Raw genomic sequence first — 17,900 nt, 5'->3', positions numbered from 1 at the left:
GAGAGTCCCTTGGACTGCAAGGAGATCCAACCAGTCCATTCTGAAGGAGATCAGCCCTGGGATTTCTTTGGAAGGAATGATGCTAAAGCTGAAACTCCAGTACTTCGGCCACCTCATGCGAAGAGTTGACTCATTGGAAAAGACCCTGATGCTGGGAGGGACTGGGGGCAGGAGGAGAAGGGGACGACAGAGGATGAGATGGCTGGATGGCATCACCAACTCAATGAATGTGAGTCTGGGTGAACTCTGGGAGATGGTGATGGACAGGGAGGCCTGGCGTGCTGCGATTCATGGGGTCACAAAGAGTTGGACACGACTGAGCGACTGAACTGAAGATAGACCTTGGATTCGTTATGTTTGGGGACCAGTGTGTGCCTCAGTGGTTCTTAACTCTGACTGTGTGAATGGCACCTTTGGAGCTTATTTAAAAGAAAATAATGCCTGCAGCAATTTTAGGCAATCCCTGGAAATAGGGTCTGGGTATCACAATTTTTTTTCAAGTTATTTTTTGTAGGAACATCATGGCTTTAAAGGTCATTTGCTATTTTAATATGCCCCAGGTTTCGGAACTGTGGCATTAGATTGTCTCTTTAAGGTTTCATTTATATCTGACCTGAGTTTGAGAGTAATTTCGGACTACAGTCTTTACAGCTTTTTTCTCCTTTGAGGAAGAGGCTCTCCATACTTGTGGTCCCAAGCTAGCATTCAGTTCTTCGTAAGCCTTAGTCTTAGAAAGTGCGTAGTCGTGGTCTTACTGGTGGACTGACACTGAGATAGTTTAGGCCGTTGTCTCAGTGGTTAGGTTACTTAGGCAGCAGTTTGAGAAGGGGGCAGGTATTTGAGATGTAGAGTTCAGCTAAGGTTTTCTAAGCTAGAATGTAGAGGAAGGCTGTATTTCCCTGGTAACTTCAAGACAAGTGTACTGTACAGATTTCATTGAAGATGGAGATCTTTTTCACTCTTCCAGGAATATTCTGATTCATCTGCAGAGAGTACACAGGTCCAGATTCAAAAATATAAGGTAGTGCTATGAGTATAAATTGAAGTTATTCCAACAGAGTACATTGGACTTGTAGGAGATAAAATCTCTTGTTAACTCATGGTCACTTGTTTCCTCTGCTGCAACTCCACCCCAACCCCACACCCACACCGATCCTGGTTATTTGTCAGACCTTTGGGCAGTGTCACTTGGCTTTTATTTCCTCTTTTGTCAGTGAGTATAGTTGCAAATGGGTTGATTTTATTTTATTTATTTATTTTTTTGAGTGGTTAAATAGGTAATGGTTTCCTTTGTATTAGCCTTATTCTGATACATTAATATTTGGTTGTATGGGGTCTTAGTTTCTTGGTTTGTGGTTTAGGTGTAAGTTGATGCAAAGCCCATGTGACCAGTCCTCTCAGAGGCAGCAACTGGAGTGGAGTTACCTGGGTGGGTTTACAGACGTTCATTGCTTTTGAGCCATTAAGTCCGAACTGAAAATTCTTAACTACCTGGTAATGGGCCATTGGCTATTTGGGGTATAGCCTCATGTAAGTGGGAAAACTTGTGCCAGTATCCAGCTATCTCTTTCTTTTAAACAATTTGTTGAGCTATTTTTAACTCTGGACCCTCTCTTCTGTAGCCCATGGATTTCTTGGATTGTTGAGATTAACTCCGCCTCGTGGTGAATTTAAGTTAAAACTGACAGTGACTCTAGTTGTCACTGTATGTGGGTGTATTTTTTTCCTCTGGCTCCTGGGCCTGTGGGATCTTCGTTTCCCAATGAGGGATCGTACCCATATCCCCTGCAGTGGAAGTGTGGGGCCCTCACCACTGGTTTTGATGTTGTTTAGTTGCTAAGTCATGTCCAATTCTTCGCGGCCCTGTGAACTGTAACCCTCCCAGGCTCCTCTGGACCGCCAGGGACCTCCAGTGTAGGGTCTTGATGGCAGAAGGTGGGGAGAAGGCGGTGAGGTAGAAAGGAATAGTGACTGAGCCAGTTCCCTGGTGGATGAGGGAAATTTCTGAATTATCTAGGAGAAGTTAGGAGTCAGAATTTGTACCAGTCAGAATGTAAAAATCTAAGGTGGTGTGTGCTGGTGGGAAATAATTGCCCCAAATTATAAGACTGTACTAGCTGTGTGATTTTGTCAGTGAATGTCTGTTGGCTCCATTTGCTTCATCTGTAAATAGGAATAATGATAAATTCTACATATCAGGTGGTGAGTGTGAGAATTAAATTATGTCATATATGTGACTGTGTTCTGTAAACACATAAGTGCAATGCAAATATTAACAGCTACCAGATTTGCTTTGCACTGGGGAGAATTTAGGTTTATGTGAGGGAGTACTTACTAACACCATTGTGACATTGCTCCTGGGTGTATATTGGAGAGTTTGTGTTTGAGTAATTATAGGAGTACAGATTCACTGTTTATATAGAGCTAAGGCGGTAGAGCTCCAGGTAGTTTAGAGCTTTCTTTAAGAAGAATCTAAGTGCTCGCTTCGGCAGCACATACACTAAAATTGGAACAATACAGAAAAGATTAGCATGGCCCCTGCGCAAGGATGACATGCAAATTCGTGACGCGTTCCATATTTTTTGATTTGGGAGAATGGCATTGAAACGTATAATATCATATATGAAACGAATCGCCAAAAAAAAAAAGAATCTAAGATCCAAGCTTCTCAATTTCATAGAAATACTTCATGTTCATAGGGCGTGTATCCCAGGAGCTAGATATGCTTCGTCTCTGAAGTTGCTTTCCTTCTCAGACACTCGGGAGGCAAGAACACGTTAAAAACCCCCTCTGAAGATCAGGTCAGCCATGCAGCTTCCCTCCGTGCCCCAGAATTACCAGGACTCTTGTCCCAGGTTGGCCAGATCCCTGAAGCTAAGCGTGAAGATTTTGCTGGTCCAAGCCATTTTGTGAATATCAAGGGATAGGAAAATGGCAACCCACTCCAGTGTTCTTGCCTGGAGAATCCCAGGGACGGGGGAGCCTGGTGGGCTGCCATCTATGGGGTCGCACAGAGTCGGACACGACTGAAGCGACTTAGCAGCAGCAGCAAGAACTATTCAGGAACATAATTAAGAACTCAAATCTCCCCCATACTTTTGTTTTGTGTGATGTCAGTTTTACATGTTCATTTAGTACTAAGAGGCCCTCTGTTAGTGGGATGGATACGGATGGTTCTAATAAGAATGAAAGTCAGGGAGGGGAACTGAACACACCAAGAAGAAGAGAAATTACATTGAGCTGTGTGGGTGTGTTGTTGGGGAGAGGAAAGGTAGGAGGTAAAAGTAAATCAGGAAAGGCTTCTTGAAAAAGGTGAAAGATGGGTCTGATTTGGACATGCAGAGATACACAAGGCTGGAGGGGTCAGGTGGATGAGTGTGGATTTCTGAGAGGAAGGAAAGGAGACAAAGAAGAGAGGCACCTGGCATGTTGGAGTAGACAGGAGCCCAGGTTAGGGATGGGTGTAGTATGAAGAGAGGTAGCTCTTAGGGGCCCCCACAAACATCTGAGTGTTAGAGAGGGAGCACTAATCACTCCAGGAGGGCTCTAGTTATTGAGGTTCATAAAAGAAATGGAACATACTTTTTGGTAAAAGAATAGCGATGTTTACTGACTACAAGTAGCGATGTTTACTACTACTGTGTGCTTGCACTGTGTTGAACCCACAGTATTATCATATTTAATGCTCAGAACAGCCCTGTGAGATCTGTGCTGCAAGTAACTGCTTTATGGGGCTTCCCAGGTGGCTCAGTAGTAAAGAATCTGCCTGCCAAGCAGGAGACACAGGGCAGATAGGTTCAATCCCTGGGTCAGGAAGAGCCCCTGGAGTAAGAAATGGCAACCCACTCTAGTCTTCTTGCCTGGAAGACTTAATGGGCAGAAGAACCTGATGGACTACAGCCTGTGGCTGAGCACACATGCAACTTTGTTTTAAAGATAAGGACTCTGAGACTTCAGTATTAACATCTCCAACCAGAATTAGAACTCAGGTCTATCTGATTCTGGAACCTGTGTGCTTAACCACACATACATTGTGAAAATAAAATGTATGTGACCAATTACAAAGCTGAAAAACTGTAGTTCAAGCATCGTGTAATGCGGAGGGCAAGCATGGCAGTATAAAAGGCTTTATCTGTAATGGCAGGTTATTGGGTAGGACCTTCTGGGGAAGGTGACTTTAGGAACAGTTCTGGCTTGACAGAATGATTCCCTTTTCCTTTGCATAGATTTAGAGGATCTTAAGGTGCCTTCGATTTTGTATAGTCTGCCTGTAGTCCCTGCTCAACTGTAGAGATGTGTTTTTTTTTTTTTTTTTTTCATCATAGCAGCCCTGTGGGTTGACAGAGCAGGGTCTGTTGATGAGAAAGCTGGACTTTAGAGAGTAACCAAGGCCAGGGAGGTGATGGGGGTACCATGAGACCTGGTGCCGTGCTGTGCTAAGCCACTTCGGTCGTGTTTGACTTTGCAACCATATAGACTATAACCCACCAGGCTCCTCTGTCCATGGCATTCTCCAGGCAAGAATACTGGAGTGGGTTGCTGAGCCCTCCTTCAGGGGATCTTCCTGACCCAGGAATCAAACCCATATCTCTTACATCTCCTGCATTGACAGGCAGGTTGTTAACCATTAGTGCCACATGGGAAGCCCATGCTCTTTTTTTTTTTTAAACTAACTCAGAGAATGACCTTTAGAATCACACCATTGTTTTCCATATATCTAGCATGGGCCTGATTAGGAGAAAGGAACTCTATTACTAGATTACAAAATTCTCATTAGCTTGACCCAAATAAAGGAAAAGCGATTGGAATTCTGGGGCTGCATCTCTCCAGAGTTCCTCACTCTGTCCTGAGTTTACGTAGTGAGCATAGACTTGGTCTGTGTTTGTATTAGTGCTTTTACTTGGTCTTTAATGGGACCCCCTAAGGGAGGGAAGATAGATGACATCACTTGCCAGATGGCAGGACTGAAGTACACAGCTTCGGCTCTGTCACTGACTTGACCTTTGGCCTTAGACAAGTACCATAAGCCTTCTGAGCTTTGCATGCTCCTCTGTGAAATAAAAGTATTCTGTTACCTGAAAGATGTGAGGGTTAAATAAAATGCTATATGTGAAGCACTTAGCATGGTCCTGGGCAAGTAGTAGATACTCAGGAGTAAATGGGATGAATTGAAGCTCTCATCACCATTGGCTCACTTTGAACCAGGGCCAGGGAACCCTCTTGGCTTCTGGGTCTTGGGCTGCTGTGAAAGAGGGGGCTTCAGCCCCACTGCCAGGAATAGGAAATCCTTGCAGGGAGCTCGGGCGTGTTGTCCCCCCCACCTCACACCTGACCTGCTCTGGGGCAGGGCTGGCTGGCTGTCCTCGGTGCCAGGTCCACAGTGGAGCCTTAGTGCAGCTTCCTGGACCTCCTTTGTAAAAGCTCTATAAGATCTGCACTGGTCTAATGGGGGAGGGATGTTTGGCTTGATTCTGAGTCTCTTACTCATTTAAGAACTGCCACCTCTTGTCTATTGCTTGAGTATTTCACAGCTGTTACTGGTGTCAGGGAGTTCGGTGGATCCCTTGGCAGCTTGTGAGGTGGGCAGGCACCTGCGAGCTCACTTGCCTCATGTGAGAATGACTTCACCCTGGGACGCCATTGATAGTTCTCTTGTCTGCTCCTGTAAAATTCCTCTGTCTTAAAGGCCAATTTCTTTTAAGATCAATCTTTCCTTAACCTGTAAGATTCTTGAACCCTGATAAATGTAATGTTTTGCTTCTAGCTTGCATTATGGTGTTTGATCTTACCTCTTCGTTTCTCCCATGGTAGGTGATATCTCTACTGGGAAAAGCTCTGGATTGGGAGTTGGAAGTGCAGGTTCTAGCTGAGGCATCAGAATTTCCTTGGACAAGTTGCTGTACCTTTTTTGAGCCTCAGTTTCTCCATGTGTAGATAAAATGATGTTCAACTCCTTTTTGGTTTGTATCTTTTTAGCAGTAGGCCTCTTTTATTCCAAGTAAAATCTTGCATAGAGCCGTGTTACAGAGACCGAAAATGTATCATGGGGAACAGAGCTGCTGTGACTTAAGCAAGTAATTTTAAAGAGAAACAGTATGGAATAAAAAGAAAAATACATATACTTTGGAGTAGAGGGAACCTAAGTATGAGTTTGACTGTGTCAGTAACTAGCAGTGTTAGAGCAAACTAAGACTTCAGTTTTTCAATAATTACACATTTGTAAGTTGAGCCAATAATACCTGCTGAGTTTTTAGCAGAATTGTCATAAAGATCAAGAATAATGTATCTTCATCCCCCAGTGAATGTTCTGTCAGACAGAAGGACAAAGATTGGTCTGTTACCGAATTACTCTCATAGAAGAGCAGCCAATTTTATATTATTCGTGGGTTCAAATGGTAAGTCACCCACTGTGATTTATTCTTGAGCTTAGGCATTTGTTCACTTCAGGAAACACTTGTTTATATATTGTTCATTTTGCAGGAGGCCATTATAGAGACTCTAGAGCCAGCCTGCCTGGGTTTGAAGCTTGCCTCTACTGTTTACCTGCTGTGTAATCTTGGGCAAGTTATTTGATATTTTCTTGTGGGGATAATAATGCCTACCTCCTCAGGAGTTTTGTTTTTGTTTTTTAAACTATGGTGACAAATTCCTGTCCAGTCCTGTGGAAAGAGAAACGTTAGAGCACAGGTTGGAGGGAGAGTCTGGTGTGTAGCACCAGTGATAATAGCTCAAAATTTAGCAGGTGGCTCGTCTGTCCCCAGTAGCGTATTTCTGCATTCTGGTTGTAGAAATCTTTTCTGCCTCATTCAAACGTGCTGTGTGTTTGTTCAGTTGTTTTTTACACTTGATCTTAGCCAAAAGGCCGAGAAGCGATGTTCAGTTGTTTTTTAAATAAATGTTAGCAGGCGCAGGTTTGGGCGAGGGTCTTGTATACCTAGAAGAAATAGGAAATTAGTCCCTCATTTTACATATGGAGCAGGGGAGGATATAAGCTTCACTAACAAGCCATAGCATATGTGGTGGCAGAACCAACTTGGATCCTATACATCATTCAGGACTTTGTCCCTGTTACACAACAAAGGACTCACTTTTTAGAAAGACCAGATAAACAGTTCTTATTAATGAAAAGTAACAAAACATAGTATTTAATAAATTACAGGGAAACAGGAAGTCTGGGGGTATGGGGTTTTCCCCCAGAGGTTGTGGGCCATTAGATTCTCTTACGTGCTTAAAAGACTGAAAGTGAGGTGGAACTGTCACACAGAACTCAAGTGGTCAGAGTTTTTGAGCCAGGGCTCACAAGGGAGGGGATTTCTGATGTGCAGTGTGCGTGGCTGATGGAATGGTATTCTCAAATGATACACATGCTACTACCTTACCAGAAGTGGGAACTTACTCATCTGACTGGAAATTTAGGCTCAGAGTAGCTAAGTCAGTTGCCCAAGATTCTGCAGCTTCAAAATAATGAAACCATGTTTCAGCTCCAGAGCTGTCTGATTCCAAAAGCCAATGTGTTTCCTACAAGACATGCTTGCCCACTTCAAGTGAGAATGAACATTCTCAGGAGGGTTGAGCTCCAGTTGGAGCCACACCTTTGGAGGACCTCTGTAAAAAGAGAAAGTTCCAGAGCCTGAGGCATGCTGCATTGCCCTGTTTTTCCCCCTAGAGTGAGTGGGTGTGTAGATGTCCACCGTGTGGGTTCCTCAAGGTAGGAAGAGAGTGCATCTACCATTCGGACGCAGAGGCTGCTCCCGAGGGTGGAGCAGAGTTCTTCAGGTGGCTTTTGATGGGACTGGTCTTAATACCAGGTTGCATCTGTTCAGGTCAGGTGATCAGTGCTGGGCTGATAGTGATAGATGACCCTGTCCCCTAAATGACAACTGGAAGGGCCTTTAGAGATTATTTAGACCAACCCTCTCATTGTGTGTGTGCATGTGTGTGTAAATGCAACAATTGAGAGATAATTCACATACTATACAGTTTAAGGTGTACAAATTCGGTGGTTTTTTTTTCCACCTTATTTTGAGATAGAATTAACATATGGCCCTGTATAAATTAGGTGTGCAGTGTATTGCCTTGACTTACATGCAACATGAAATGATCGCAGTAAGTTCAGTGAACATCACCTCATACAGATAGAAAACATTTTATCCTTTGTGATGGGAACTCAGGATGTACTCTCCTAACTTTCATATATAACGTACGGTGGTGGTAGTTTTATTTGTCATGCTGTACATTACATCCCTAGTACTTATAACTGAAAATTTCAATGATTTTTATATATTTGTTCAGTTGTGCTACTGTGACCTTTTTATTTGGTTGTTCTACACGGCATGTGGGATCTTAGTTCCCTTATCAGGAATCAAACCCACATCCCCTTCAGTGGAAGAGTGGAGTCTTTAACTGGACTATCAGGGAGGTCCCGAGGACGTTTTCTTTGCCTCAGAAAGAAACCCTGAACTCTTGCTATCGCCGCCTGAGCCCTCCTCCTGCCCCCAGTGCCTCCATTTCTAAGCAACCACTGATATCACTTCTCTTCCTATAGATTTGCCTATTCTGGACATTTCATATAAATGGAATCGTACAGTTCTGTGTGCTCTTATTTGATTGGTTTCATCAGTTTAATGTAATGTTTCCAAGGTTCACCCGTATTTTAGCATATATCAGAAATTCATTCCCTTTTATGGCTAATATTCCGCTGTATGGACATTTTGTATAATTCATCCATCACTTGATGGACTCTTGTTTCCACCTTTTGGCTATTATATATAATGATTTTGTGTTTGTGTAGATGTTTTGTGTGGCTTCTCGATTTTCAGGCAGAGAGATTGAGTAGGGTGATTTTCTCCATTCCCAGTGCTTTGCCCAATGTGTTCTGTGGCTGGAGGAGGCTGCTGTACCATCCACTTGACCAGGATGGTAATTAATTGTGAGGAAAAAGTCCGTCTAGTCAAGGCTATGGTTTTTCCAGTGGTCATGCATGGATGTGAGAGTTGGACTGTGAGAGTTGGCTGAGTGCCGAAGAATCGATGCTTTTGAACTGTGGTGTTGGAGAAGACTCTTGAGAGTCCCTTGGACTGCAAGGAGATCCAAGCAGTCCATCCTAAAGGAAATCAGTCCTAAATATTCATTGGAATGACTGATGCTGAAGCTGAAACTCCAATACTTCAGCCACTTCATGCAAAGAGTTGACTCATTGGAAAAGACCCTGATGCTGGGAGAGATTGGGGGCAGGAGGAGAAGGGGACGACAGAGGATGAGATGGCTGGATGGCATCACTGACTCGATGGAGATGAGTTTGAGTGAACTCTGGGAGTTGGTGATGGACAGGGAGGCCTGGCGTGCTGCGATTCATGGGGTTGCAAAGAGTCGGACACGACTGAGCGACTGAACTGAACTGGAGCATATAGGGATTTATGGAAGAATTGAGATTATTTTTAGTTTTAGGGCCTTCTGTTCCTCCTTTCAGGTGGACTATAAAGTGGCATGATACTTTCCACTGACCCTTAGCGTAACTCTGGGCAAATGACTTGACTTCTGTAAGCCTGCGTTTTCCTGTTTGAAAAGTAGAATCAATTCCCACCTTGCCGTGTTAAGAACAGCAGTATAGATAAAGTATCAGCATAATTCCTGGGTGTCTTAAGTGGTACCATTATTTGGGAAGATACTGGAGGGGCTAAGGAAAATGGCCACAAGGGGGACCTGTAGTGCTCCAGAGCAGCCACTAGATGGCAGAGAAACAGCAAGAAAAGTTTGGTTGGTGACGCAGCTGAGACTTCGCAAGGTGTCTTGAGTGGAAAGAGTACAAAGTCTCGAGCTGCTGAAAACAGAGCCCACTGCCCACAGTGTCTTGCCACTTGTACCTGCAGTCAGTGCTTCAATTCTAAGACCCCGTACTGCCCTCCAGAGCCAGTGATCTTGCTTCTCATATCTCAAAATAACTGAGTATCTTTCAGTTAACCTTCACCCAAGCATCAGTCTTCTCCACCCACCCACTCCTTTTTTTTCTTTCTTAAAATTGGATCATGAACCGAGCCTTTATGCAGGCTCTGTCTTTGGGGACCTTGCAGACGTGTGTAGATAGATATGTTCTGTGTAGACGTGCTCTGTCTGTACCTACAGCAGCATCGGATTTGGTCTGCCAGAGAGGAGTGAAACATCTGTGTGGGGCATGGGAGCTGGAGGGAACTGGTTTATTTCAGGCCTTTGGGGCTTGGCAGGAATATGTGTAAGCAGAGAACTCCTTAAGGCTGTGTACTGAGACTATTAAATGAGATGACCTCCACATCCTCTTCGGGTTCTGAGCCTAGATGGCCGGAATGGGTGGGTAATGGGAGTTTTCAACTTTTCCCTGGGGCATTCAGAAAGATTTCCTACTGCTTGTTTTCTCCTAGTGACCTTTTCCTCCCAAGGAAGGAAGTTTATATCTAGCGGAGTTGAGGCTCTTCATTTTGGCAGCGCTCACGAGTAGAAGATGGAAAAATCAAGGAGTTAGTGGCAGGTTGGTGGGATCCTGGGGCTGGAAGTAGTCTTGAAAGGTTATATACATAACCTTGCATACGGGCTTATGAATGTCTGAATTAGAAGGAAGCTGAACTAGTCCTGGGGCCCCTACAGCCAGAGTGAGAGGGTCTTGGGCAGGCCTGAGGCTTAACCAGATCCTGGCCATTTCTCATCAGGCCTGGCCCTTTGGTTCACTGGAAGCCAGTTGGCTCTGTGTCCAATCTTATGTCTCTGTCACCTTTTCTTAACCTGTGTGTGAACCTCTCCTTGTATCCAGCATGGTGTCAAGCACATAGTGAGTTCAGATATTTGAACAGAAGAAAGTCAGGAAGAGGAAGAGGGAGCCAGGAATGCAAAAGAAACCAACAGGGGAAGAAACATGTATGGGGTCATAATATCATCTGTTTGTAAAGCTGTTGATAAAACACTTTCATGTTCATCTTCAGAAAAGCCTGTGAGGCAAGTAGACCAGGTATTTATTTTACAAAAGGAGAAAACTGGCGTAGGGTTGGGCTTCTGTGAGATTGACAGACCGAGTCAGAGTCTTCTGGCTCTGAGTCCGGTGCGCCCTCTCCTCAAGGCCCCACGTCCGCATAGACGATACCCCCTTTCCACTCGGCGGCTCCTGCGGTCAGGAAAGCTAGGGCCGGCGTTCCACTGATGTACGCAGTGGGTGGGGCTCATCCTCAGCACCGCTCACGTCCCTTTTCCCTCGTGAAGCCGCCTTCCCCTGGGATAGGTGGTGGTTGTCGCTTGGTCAGACTGAAGTAGAAATGACTCAGGGGAAACCAGGCTGGCAACTGCTGTTTTGGCTTCCAGATTCAGCAGTCTGGGTTTTGCTTCCTTCATGAGTTTTTTCCCTTCAGATGTTAAAGGGTAAACAACCTTGTTTTGAGACTGGGAAACTGGACGATAGGAAAGAAGGAGCATTAAAAGGGTTGCAGGGTGGTTTTAAAATTAGCATGGAGGCTGTAGGCGTTGGAGTAAAACACATCTAGGTTTCAAACCATCTGCTATTGAATACCTGTGACTTTGGACAAGCCCATTAGGCCACTCTCAGCTTCAGTTTCCTCTTAAAATTGACCAACGCCCTTGTTAGAGGGCTGGGGAGGATCGGAGATGGGGCATGGGGAACGGCCTGTGTGCTTCCCCAGGACAGATCCTGGGTTGTCTTCTGCTCTGGGAAGCTGGGAGCAGGAATCCCAGGCCTGGTTCTTGGGAAGCTCACCCCAGAGGTATAGAATCTGTTGCATTTGTCCTTTCCCAGGAGAAGGGGGAGGATGTCTTTAAACTTCTTGCTGGCTGCTGGGCCCTGGGACAAAGGGGAGACAAGCCCCAGGGCTGAGACAATCATGTCTTTATTATCTCAGATGTCTCAGGCCTGTCCCCCGCCTGGAGATATATGGCCAGGAAGGCTAGCTGCATGGCCTCGGCGCGATTCCAGGTTCTCGGAATGTCTGGCTGTTTTATAGCAAACAAGATCACGCACAACAGCCCAGCATCCAGGCATCTCCGCCCCAGCAAGTTCTTTCTCTCTGCCAGCTTGTAAAACAGTGGGACCTACAGCAGTGTGACACAGGCCCCATGCCTCTTGGGGTCCCAGCAGCCTGGTACAGGGCAGCAGTCCTGGGCAATGGTGAACCCATCTAAGACTCTGGGCACAGGGCCAGCAGTGCAGGCCTGGCCATACCCAGGGACAGTCTTTCAGGCCAGGCCCCGCCTGGCTCAGTCCTCATTTGGAAGCTCTGGGCTGCCCTGATTCTAGCCCACTTCTCTCCCTTTTGACCCCTGGGGAGCAGCTGTAGGGAGCCACTGAGAAGGCTTGTTTACAGATGCATTTGGCACGGGCTGGGGAGACCAGCAGTGATGAGTCCTTGAGTTCCAGCTTCCAGCTGCTCCCAGGTGTTGGGGAGCCTTGCACTCTGGGCCCTGAAGAAAGAGTCCTCAGTGTTGTGTTTGGCTGAGGCTTCGGGAACTTGGAGATGAGGAGACCAGGAGACAGTGGGTCAGATGGCCGTCAGGGCATCATTTATAACAAAGCCACGTGGGTTGGCCCTTTGGGAGGCCTTGTGCAAGAACCAGGGCTTGGAGGGCCAGGCCGGGGCTTTTCTTGGGGGCCCTGAAAGGGGAATGGGCTCCTGCAGTCCTGGGTACTGGTGGATGGAGATGCTTTAATCTACTCTCTTAACTCCTTTGTGCTGGAGAAGGAACCGAGAGGAACAGCCATAAATCTGTAGCTTTTCAGAGCTTCCAAGGGTTCGAACCCACTGCTCTGCTGTCCTTTATCAGGCCAGCAGCCCACTGTGCGGCCGTCTAGGGCTTGGCAGATGTCTGCGTTGCATTTTCTTCTAGAATGCATGCCTCGGGTCACTTGACATTTATTCAGTGCTTTCTGAAACCCTCCTGCCCCATGCCACATAAAATAGAAGATCCAGATCTCTGCCTGAATCAGGAGCTCACAGTCTGAGGGGGAGAATGTGAGCATTAGAAGCAACAGCGTGTGTGACACAGTGGATCTGCACAAGGGGCACCCACCCGTTCTCTACTGCAGCGTGTCCCCTGCCAGCTGCAGTCTGGGGTGTGCACCCTGATGCACCCCGCCCAGCGAGTCTCCGCCTGGCGAGCATTCTCTGCTGTTAGCAGCAGTCGTGATGGCTCCTGGCTGAGCACCCGCTGTGTTGTGTGGCAGGCAACATACTAAGTGCCTACGTGCTTTACCTTCACAGCGGCTCAGTGGATCCCTGAGGAAGCAGGTGAAACGACTTACGCCAGGGACACAGCTGGGACACGGTGTAGCTGGGATTTATTTGACTCCAGAGCTTTTGACCATTAGACTTCCCTGGAGAGGAAGTATTAGAATAGCCAGGGGACAAGTGGTGTATGTAATGTGAAGTGCTTATTTAAGTCACAAGATTTATTTTGAAATGTCAGATAGAACTAACAAAGCAAGGGTGTTTTGTTGCTCAAAGGCAGGGGGCATAGGTTAAAGGTTGGGAACCCCTTTCTTGCTAATGATCTGAGCCCTCTCCTGGGTGAACTGGACAGAGCTCTTACCCTTGAGGGCAAGTTGGAGGGGAGTCACCTGCCTTTCCCCTCGCCATGCTGGGCTCCTGCTATCAGGTGAAGCCTGTCAGGCTTGCAGACAGGTGCCTGAGCAGCCTGGAGCCCAGGAATCATGTTCTGTACTGAGCTTCCCCTGGTGCTGAGAGAGGGCTGAGTGTGTGTGTGTGTATGGCGGGGGTGGGGGGTGGCTTTGGTACCTGGCCAGATGGGAAGGGGAGAACAAGCATCCCAGGTCACACTGAAGGGAGTGTGGCACAGAGCTCACTCACTGGACCCCAACCTCCATCACGGTCCAGTTCAGTAGGCTCTGAGACGGCACCGATGGGGAAGCTGAGATTCTGGGGCTAGCGTCTCTGAGGCCGGCCAGCTAGCGAGAGGGCTTGAAGATGATCAGTCCCAGGCCCGTGCGGCTCCAGCTCAGGCCCTGTCCACCGCGCGGTACCTGTTCTCTCGAAGCATGATTCTGAAGTCACCCTTACTTACCCCCTTCTGAGTCGAATGAGTGCTCTGCCCCCCGCCTCCTGGACTGAAGCAGCCTCAGTTCATCGCAGCAGCCCTGCGTCCTCCTGGTCACTTCTCTGGACCCCGTCCAGTTCTGTGATGAATCAGAGGTGCAGCAGCGCACCCTGTCCTGGCTGTTACAGCCATCAGCTATTCCTGAAACTTCCCAGGTGGCTCCAGCCGCAGTCCCAAGAAGGAAGAGGAGGAGGCCCGGGCTGCAGGAGGTGCTGAAAGGTGGGAGGAGGAGGGATGAGGAGACACCCAGGGGATTCTTGTGTCGTCCGAACCTGATGGCACCGGGAACCCACAGTGCCATCCCCTGCACCCCAGCAAACGCCCTTCCTCATTCTTGAAGAAACAGCCAGGGTGCTGGCCGAGGAAGACCCTCAGCATCCTTTGTTGCCCTTCCCAATCCACAAAGCGCTTCCCCACTCACTGCTTCCCGAGGGCCACGGTGGTGGGGGCACGGGGCGGGAGGCTGTACAGGAAAGAGGCTTTGGAGTTAGCCATGAGTCTTGCTCTCTGCTACAGGTGAGACAGAGAGGTGACTAACCTGCTTCAGATGCCACAGGCAGCCAGCTGTGGAGCTGGAATGAGAGCTCCATGTCCCGGGGTCTAGAAGGAGGCCTCACGAGACCAGAAGGGAGAAGCAGCATCCACAGGACTCTGGTTCAGTGCTGGTTAAAGTCCTGTCTAGGAATCTGCTTGTTTCTGTGTACTTGTAATCTGTTTATTTTCCTTCCGTTTCCTAGTAAAAGATCTTCCTGAAAAATACCTCCCTTTTTGGCTGAAAAGGGGAAAAGGACTCATCTATACCTTGGTCCAGATAGAAGCTCTAGAGCCAGGTGTTGGAGCAACCCATTGAGTTCAGCGCTGTTTGTGGTGGGCAGGATGCTGACAGGCTCTCTGGCAGGCTTGGAGCCAGGCCTAAAGTCTTCAGCCATGCTAGCCAGGGCAGGGGGTAGTGGGCCAGGCTGCTGTTTCCAGCCGTGGCTTTGTCAGCCCTAGCAGAGTGACACCATTCTGTTCTCAGAGTGACACCTTCCTCATTCTCTGCCCCAGAGAAAGCTGTCTACAGAGCAAAGTGTAGCTTCCCGGCAGAGGGGCAGAGTTGAGCTGAGCCTAGCTAGAGACAGATAGTGCTGTTTTGTGGGGAAGGGTCGGCCCAAGACTGAGGCTCATTGGCACAGAAAGCACCAAAGGTGGGTCTAGGCCAGCAATGGGGATGAGGAAAGATGAAGAGGCTTGCGGGTGGAACCGGAGGGGTGCCCGGTGACACAGTATATCCTGCCTGGGAGCCTGGAGGTCTGGTCTCTGGCTGTGGGCACGTCTTCCCTTCTGTGGGCCTCAGTGACCTTGTTTGTAAAGTGGGGATAAATCCTGCACTTGCCTCCCAGCTGGTTTATCCGACAGGAGGTATTCTGTTGCGTTATTCGCTTGTGACCGTGACACATGGGAGCACTGGTAGGCTGTATTAGTGGGGCCTGACTGCAGCCAGGCAGTGTTCAGTCGGTGGCGATCGTGTGGGGTATTGGTGATACGCAGAGCGTCCCAAGGGGCCTGGCCAGGCCATGTCACTCCCCAAGCTCCGAGGAGGCTGTGCTTTCCTGATGCTACAACGTCCCTGGGTACCTGGGGGATGCAGAATCAAACTGAGGATAGAGGGGTTAGCTCAGAGAGGAGACGCTCCCAGGCCGCAGGCTGGTGAAGGTGGAGCTGGGCTGGAAAGAAGCAAGGCTGCAGGAGTAGGGCCTTGTCTCCGGGCTCACCCAGTGGCTGCTGGCTTGAACCAGGACCAGTCTGTGCCAAAGCTTGGTCTGGATCCCTCCTGCCTCTCTTGGCGCCATCTCCCCATCTATCAATCTCTGGGCCTCAGGTGGCTTCTTCTGGGTCCCCATTTGCCTTTTCAGTTGTGGGGTTTTGCCATGGCCTTGCTAGGCTGGGGGAGTGGCCGATGGGGCTGGAGGCTGGCCCTGCTCTAAGGTCACATGCAGTCGGTTCTCACTAGACTGGGAGTCTCCTGAGGGCAGGGTCCAGGTGTGAATTGTCTCTGGTCTCCCATGTCCATCGCGGAGCCTGTAATCCCTGCATCCCGACCAGAGGGCTCAGCCCCTGCTGGCCTCGGTTGTTGGGCTGGCAGAGTTGGCCCTCCTCCCTCACAGGTGGCATGGGTGGGAGTGGGGGTGGGCACCGAATCAGAGTATATGGCTCCTTGTGTCCAGCTTCCTCTTCCTGGCTGGCCCAAGGCTTGGGAACAGTGGCTGCCTTTCTGGGGCAGCTGGGGCACCTGGCCAGAGTATGCTCTGTCGGGCACTGTCAGCTCTTCAGCAAGCCCCGGTCCTCCTCTTAACCTAGAGAAGGCCCCGGGTTATTGGTGTTGTTCTTGGCGGACCACCGGGCCCCTCAGCAAACAGGGAGGCGAGTGTGCACCCGGCCTGGGCCTGTTTGTGTTGGCCTCGCCAGGCGGGGGATTAGCTCAGCTGGGCTGCTAATTGCCTCCGAAGTGCCGGCCGGGATGCTGACAAGGGCTGGGCCTCCAGGCCCCTCCTCCCCAGCAGGCACGATGCCAGGCCTGGGGGCCTGGCCCAGAAGGGCCCCCTTCTCTCCCCTGTCAGCGCCTGCTTGGCCTGGACCCTTGAGAGGCGGGCAGGGGGTCAGCAGGGCTGGCGGCTCAGGAAGGGATGGGGGGAGATGCCTATGAAGTCATCGCCTGGGCCAGGCCAGGCCACCCTGCCCCCCTCCCCCACATCCCATAGACCTTCTTGAGTCAGACGCCTTCTCCTGAAGCTCAGCATTTTCTCGTCTTACTAGGAAGCTGCTGGAGTCCTCTGCCGAGATGCCTTCTGGTCCCTCAGCACCTTCCTCTCTCCTGGTGTCTTCTGTTACTGTGTCTGCCCTCCTACCCTCTGCCTTTTCCTCACTCAGCCTTTCTCGGCTCCTCTCAGTTGCTCAGAACTGTATACTTCCTTCTCTTCATTTTCCTGTGTTCTATGGCTCTTAAACCCTGCCTCTGGTCTCCCCAAGACTTCCTTGGGCCACTGGCCGTCCAGAAAGAGCTGAGAAGGAAGTCTGCTTTAATCACAAGCTTTCCAGAACGCTTCAGGCCTGAGTCTGAGGACATCGTCAAGGATGGATCTGGACATGGCCTCTGTGAGCTGACCGGGCCTAGGATTCCTGGAAACCTTCCATCCTCAGAGGCGGAGCTGCTGGGCCCCACTGCCTAAGCTTCCTGCAGCTCCGACATGCTCCCCTCCACTCCTGACTGCCCTCCTTCACCGTCCTCCCTGTTCTAGTCCCGCTTCTCACCCTTGTTGGGACCTCGATCTAGCCTCTTCTCCTGGGGCCCAGGGGCAGTTTTACCACTGCTTGACTGCTCCAGGCTGTCTCGATCCCGCTTTCCTGCCTGGGAATCTCCAACCTGAGCCGGCCGCCGGCATCTGAGCTCTGAGGGGCAGGGCTGAAGCAGGACCAGGACCCTGGGACACCTGCCTTCAGTGCTTGGCCTGATCCACAGTCTGCGCTCCTCCTCGGCTCATCCTCTGTCTGACCCCGTCAGTCTCAGAGCTACCTTAACTGCCCATGGCATTCCTGAAAAGGGAGTAATATTTATAGTAGTCACTGCCATTTGTTGAACTTTACATGGTTTATTTGACATCCCCAAGAAATAGATTCTATCATTATTTCGTCCTGTATGATGAATGAAGCTGGGGCAGGGGGAACAGCCCCATATCACAAACAAAGGAAATGAGTTCCAGAGAGGGGCAGTGCGTTGCTCAAGGCTCCATGTAGTGAAAAAGTGGCAGTGCTGGGATTCCAACCCAGGTCACTTGGAT

The 17,900-nt window shown here is 48.9% G+C and overlaps 1 non-coding gene across 1 annotated transcript; it reads left to right on the top strand.

The window, feature by feature from the left end:
• The first annotated feature begins 2,476 nt into the window (after positions 1-2,476).
• LOC112443703 (U6 spliceosomal RNA) lies at positions 2,477-2,583 on the top strand. Its single transcript, XR_003032112.1, has one exon. It is a non-coding gene; the product is annotated as a U6 spliceosomal RNA (small nuclear RNA).
• Positions 2,584-17,900: the final 15,317 nt, after the last annotated feature.

Source organism: Bos taurus, chromosome 2 (assembly GCF_002263795.3).
Source record: "Bos taurus isolate L1 Dominette 01449 registration number 42190680 breed Hereford chromosome 2, ARS-UCD2.0, whole genome shotgun sequence".
NCBI classification, from domain to species: Eukaryota; Metazoa; Chordata; class Mammalia; order Artiodactyla; family Bovidae; genus Bos; species Bos taurus.
This window is presented reverse-complemented; position numbering and strand designations above follow the sequence as displayed.